This window comes from Musca autumnalis, unplaced genomic scaffold (assembly GCF_047663935.1).
Source record: "Musca autumnalis isolate F117 unplaced genomic scaffold, ASM4766393v1 scaffold_4, whole genome shotgun sequence".
NCBI lineage: Eukaryota > Metazoa > Arthropoda > Insecta > Diptera > Muscidae > Musca > Musca autumnalis.
In genome coordinates this window covers 8533619-8539618 of record NW_027411977.1, presented here as the reverse complement: position 1 = coordinate 8539618, position 6000 = coordinate 8533619, and the positions used below count along the sequence as shown (strand labels likewise).

General features: G+C 34.4%; 1 long non-coding RNA gene across 1 annotated transcript in view; it reads left to right on the top strand.

Annotated features, from left to right (window-relative positions):
* Positions 1–3174: 3174 nt before the first annotated feature.
* Positions 3175–6000, top strand: part of LOC141404157 (uncharacterized) — a 162426-nt gene continuing 159600 nt past the window's right edge. Inside the window, exon 1 of the long non-coding RNA XR_012412958.1 lies at positions 3175–3311. This is a non-coding gene — a long non-coding RNA (uncharacterized lncRNA). The remainder of the gene's footprint in view (positions 3312–6000) is intronic.

Below are 6000 nucleotides of genomic sequence, written 5' to 3'. Positions count from 1 at the left end.
AAATAATTCGAATTACAAATAGAATAATTCGAATTATGGCCATGTTAAAAAATATAATATAAATAATTCGAATTACGAATGGATAAATTCGAATTACAAATGGAATATTTCGAATTACAATTGAAATGTTTGGTTTTTCAAATGCAATTCTCGAATTACAAGTAAAATGATACAAATTACCAATGGAATTCTCGAATTAAAACTAAAATGATTCGAACTAAATCTGAAGTTATATCCTTAGCCTTTAAGTTAAAGTGCGTAGTGTATATTCTTCATCGAAATAATGGTTTCAGACCCTAAGCGTATTTGGACGAAATCCGTTTCAGACAATTTTGAGTCGATTTAGCAATGTCCGTCTGTCTGGTTGGATGGATCAACCGATTCGGTCCAAAACTTCGCCCTCGTAATATTTCGTACTAACTTAGATCAAGTTCGAAGATGGGCAATATTCGTCCGCTCCCTTGGATTTGGTCCATACTTAGCAGATTACAATATTTCTAGAAGACTTCACACACAATTTCGGACAATTGCTCAAGGTTCAAGTTCAAGGTCAGTTCTCGAATCATGTTGTTGTTCTTAGGACCTCTCTTACGACGTACAGTGGTTCAGAATCGTTTTTTCCTGGTCAAAATTCTATAACTTTTGAACGGATAGAGATATTTACATAATTCTTTTTGTTAGACAAATTTAAACGTTTGAGTTTTTTTTCTATTTTTCATCAAAATATGAGTGTTTTTTGTTTTTAATATCTTCCCATATATTAAAGATGGACAAACACCAAAAAATAAACTATAAAAATACCAAAAACCTAAAAAAATCGAAAAAAGCCAAAAATTTTTTTTAAAACAATTTCAAATATTTTTTTAAAAACAATTTTTACAAAAATTTTAAAATATTTCAAACATTAAAAAAATACTCTTTGGGTTTTCATAAAACTTATATAACTCGTATAAAAACTTATATAGTCAAAAATGTCCAAAAATCTGTAATTCATATGGGAAACGGAATGAGAAAAACACATGTTTTTACCCATGTAATTTCAATTAATTTAAAAAGTGTTAAACGGACGGAACGGGACGGGAACAAAAGTATTTATGAGCTAAAAGAGGAGACCTTCGGGAATATTTCTGTGAAAACAGAACAATGTTCCATGTTGTTCCACAAAATTCGAGTCCACTAAATTTGGAATTTCATAAAATTTAGTACCTGAGGAAAAATAAACTAGCTCATGTTGTGTAAACGCTATTAAACCTATAGTAAGTAAGAAATTTTCAGTCAGCTGTGCCGAGGCAGATATACCCTCAGCCTCGGACCTAAAGAAGTAACCACAATACTTCTGACGTCTATACGGGTTTTTTGTGTTTTTTTTTTTAAATCTCAAGAAGTACGAACATGCTCTGCCAAAAATTTAAGAACGATCCTACGAGTCCTTAAACTGCAATCTTTCCAAACGTTGTGTGGGATATACCCGAAAGAGTGTTCCAATGTAGTCAATATTCGGACGTAGTCCTAGTCTGTAAGAAATAATACGATGTACAACGTTTGGACAACTAGTTGCAAATAAATTTCAAAACGACACGCACCGTGCTGTCAAACATACTTGGGGTCTAAAACCATTATTTCGATGAGGCACAATTTTCTGTAACCTAAAGGCTGAGGGTATTAAAATCCTATGAAACCATATCTTGATCAACATAAAATTCTAATTCGATATTATGTCTCATACGATGTTTGGTATTGAAAATGGGTTTTATCGACCCACTTTTTGATATAACTCCCATAGAACGGCTCCTTCCAATTGTCGATATTTTATTATTAAACCTATTTTTAAAGGCCACTTTCCTACCTATCTTACAAAAAAACAATGAACACAATACCTGTTATAGTTTCCGCGTAATAGCTATTTCTTTCTCCAGAAATTTGCAAAAATTACCTATTTCCCAAATCCAATTCAATTTTGACCTAATTTTTTGGTTTCCTTGGTTCACTATGTTTACTATCGAATCCCATACAGAAATTAAATATCTTTGACAAAACAAAATTGTGATTTTTGGCCAGGAAAATCGATTTCTGAACCATTGTGCGACGGCACAAGTTTTTTCAGCGACAAGTCCATACTTCCTGACAAAATGGCCCGAAAGGTCTAAAAACCCCCTATGGCTCCTATACATATGTAGTGACTGGGTGTGCAATGCAACTATCGAAACTTAATTTAAAGTTTGAAGATTGGGCTTATAGGTCCCCACCTTCCAGTACCACCTCCACAACAGTTCAAACATGTTCGCTAGAATTGAACGCGAAAAGAGATATCTCAAACAGACCAACCGATTTAACCCAAACTTTTGATCTCGTAAAATGTTGTCCACAATTAGTTTAATTTCGAAAACGTGCCATATATCAGTGATTTCTACTCCCTTCATCAGAGTTTTTTTTATAGAATATAATATGTATGTGTTCTTAATTATCTTCATTAAATACTCATAGCTAGTGCACATTTAGTTTAACATTTTTTATAGTAAACGTTGTCATGTTTATCAAAGATGTTAATTGTATAAAATAAAATAAATGAGAGTTTCACATCTGAATTGGCAACACTTTACACACTTAAGATAATTCCCAAAAATGCATTTATACCTTAAGATGTGGAGAAGCATATCTTATGGCCATGTTAGAAACTATAATATAAATCAAATAGTGTAGCCTAGTTTTAGGCATACCATTCAATTTTAAAATATGCATATATCGAAAAATAAATTTTTAAAGTACAAGACTATATTAAGAATTTAAAACCAGGGTAAATTGAAAATGCGACAATAAAGGTATAGAATTCCTTTTAAATGTTTTTCAATTGAAACCAATGTCTTAGATTCTGTTTATTTACAAAAATTATAAATATTCAAAACATTCAGAGATACACACTCACTCCTCCGCGCCAATCAACAACCTAACTAACTAAATAGGTGCCAGGAATCCCGCACCTGACAATCAAACATAAACTTTATTTATATTTATGCTAGACAAAATGCGTTTGATAATATTTCCGGTACACAATTTGATGAACCACAGCACGGATGTCCGTTTGGTTTTTTCTTTGCCTTTCTATCGTTCGATATAAAATCAAACCGCACAGCACCATATGTTCACTTGGCAGTGGACACGTTGTAATAACATGTTTCCAACATTGCATTGGGACCATTTGGATTAATCTCATGTGGGCATTAAAGTGTGTTAGTGTTTAAGTCATATACATTAAGAAAGTTTAAGTTCAATAACCATTGAAACAACCACCAACATTGCCACTGAAAGCCTGAGTAAGTTAAATATGTTTGCGTATCATTATTTTTGGGTAATTTATTAAACAACTTGGCTCTCGCTCAATTCAAGTAATCGTTTGTGGCTACACAAGGTGCGAACATGCGTGGCAGTCCAATGGATTGCATTGAGTGTATGTGCGTATTTCAGACAAGTTGGACAATTTCCAGGTTGCTGTTTAACTGACCGGTATGACGAGGTCGCACATGTAATGTGCATTTGAAGTTCGACGTAAACAATGACATTAACAAAAACAAAATATTTACAATACCAAATGGACAATATCTTTTGTATTATAAGCTATAATTAATTTCTTGTTCCGAAAAAAGCTAATAAGATATATTTAATATATGTTTCACATATTTTGCACATTTTTAATTTTTTTGTTTAAATCTGTTGAACTAAAAAACTATGAAAATTCCTATATTCGTTCAAAAGTTACAGAATTTGGCCAGAAAAGAAAATCAATTCTGAACCACTGTGCTGACAAAACGTTTGGAAAAAGTGACGGGGAAGTTAGCATTGGTTCATTTGTTTTAGCTCTTAGGATACTACTGACAGTCCCTTGTGGTATTTTTATGTACGATGTAGGGAATAATTTTATTTGCCATTCCGTTTGTAACACATGGAAATATTCCACAAGAAGTAAGAAATTATCAGTAAGCTGTGCCGAGGCAGATATACCCCCAGCCTCGGACCTAAAGAAGTAAACATAATACTTCTGACGTCTATACGGTTTTTTTAGTTTTTTTTTTTTTAATCTCAAGAAGTACGAACATACTTCCGAAAAAAATTGTTCCGTGGTAACTGCTCAAAATGCCAAAAAAAATTTAAGAACGATCCTACGAGTCCTTAATCTGCAATCTTTCCAAACGTTGTGTGGGAGATACCCGAAAGAGTGGTCCAATGTATTCAATATTCGGACATAGTAATAGTCTGTAAGAAATAATACGATGTACAACGTTTGGATCAAATCGGTTTCTCCTTTGAGAGTTATCTTACGTTCTACCCAATTTACATACTAACATACTTTTATTGGTTACAGGGCCCGCAAGAACAACTAGTTGTAAATAAATTTCAAAACGACACGCTACGAGCTGTCAAACATTCTTGGGGTCTAAAACCCATTATTTCGATGAGTCACAATTTTCTGTAACCTAAAGGCTGAGGGTATAAAAATCCTATGAAACCATATCTTGATCAGCATAAAATTCTAATTCGATATTATGTCTCATACGATATTTGGTATTGGGTTTTATCGACCCACTTTTTGATATAGCTCCCATAGAACGGCTCCTTCCAATTGTCGATATTTTAAAGGCTTTGGCATCATTATCCCACGGAAATGGCTGAAATTGTATATGATATAGCCTCCATAGAACACTAATCCCCGAGTTTGGAAATTTTTAAAGTTTTAGCCACATTATCCGACTGGAATAAGAGAAATTTAGTCTTTATTGAGGGAACGGAAGAACGGTTCCATCATTTTTTCTGTATTTTTAAGCATATAACCGCATTACCCAACCGATGTTTAGTATTCCTTGTTGGTAAACAAACATTTCTGCAGAAAATTGTAGGTATAGGTGCACGTTTTGATACAGTCCTTATAGACCGGTACCTCCCATAATTATAGTGGAGTGTATGAGAAGTTCTGCTTGGCCGAATTTAACGCCGTTTTCAATTGTTATACCCTCCACCATAGTATGGAGGGTATATTAAGTTCGTTTTTCTGTTTGTACGCATATTGAACTAATCATTTGCGACCATATAAAGTATATATATTCTTGATCAGGATAAAATTCTAAGCCATGTCCGTCTGTCCGTGCATCTAATCACTCTAGCGTCCGCAATAATTGAGACGGAACGCTAACATTTTGTACCAGAGTGTTTTTTTCATAGGAAGGTCAAGTTCGTAGGTTCACGTTGCACAGTGTCACGAGACCGTGGCCAAAAATGGTCAAAATCAAGTACTTCAGAATACTAATTTATTGATGAGAATTGATAGTAAACATTTCAATTCGAAGGAATTTGAATTATGGTATTGTTATGTCAAGTAGTTTTGTCCATGTAAAGATTCAAATCCGATAATTTTTGGAAATATGCATTCGTGTCCTTATTATACCCTCAGCCTTTAGGCTATGAAGGGTATATACACTTTCATACGGGCAAAATGTGCCTCATCGAAATAATGGTTTTAGACGCCAAGTATGTTTGGACGAAATGTGTTTCAGACAATTTGGAGTCAATTGAGCAATGTCCGTCCGTCTGTCTGTCTGTCTGTCTGGCTGGCTGGAGCGCACGATAACTCTCGAAGGGATGAACCGATTCGGTTCAAATTTTGGCTTTCGTAATATTTTGTCCAAACTTAGTTTAAGTTCGAAGATGAGCTATATCGGTCCACTCCTTCCGGTACCTCCCCCACAAAAGTTCGGAAATGTTCGGAAAATTTGTACGCACGATAACTCTTGAAGGGTGTAACCGATTTGGTTCATACTTTGCCCATTGTGGAGCGTGTACCAGACTTAGATCAGGTTTTAATATGGACTCAATCGGTCCACTCCGTCGGGTACCTCCCACACAAAATTTTGGAAAAGTTCAGTTTAGGAACATTTCTCGAATCGCTTTGATTTTTGCTTTAGCAACTTGTATTCATTGTCCTCCATACGACGGTATAAGTTTCATCAGGGG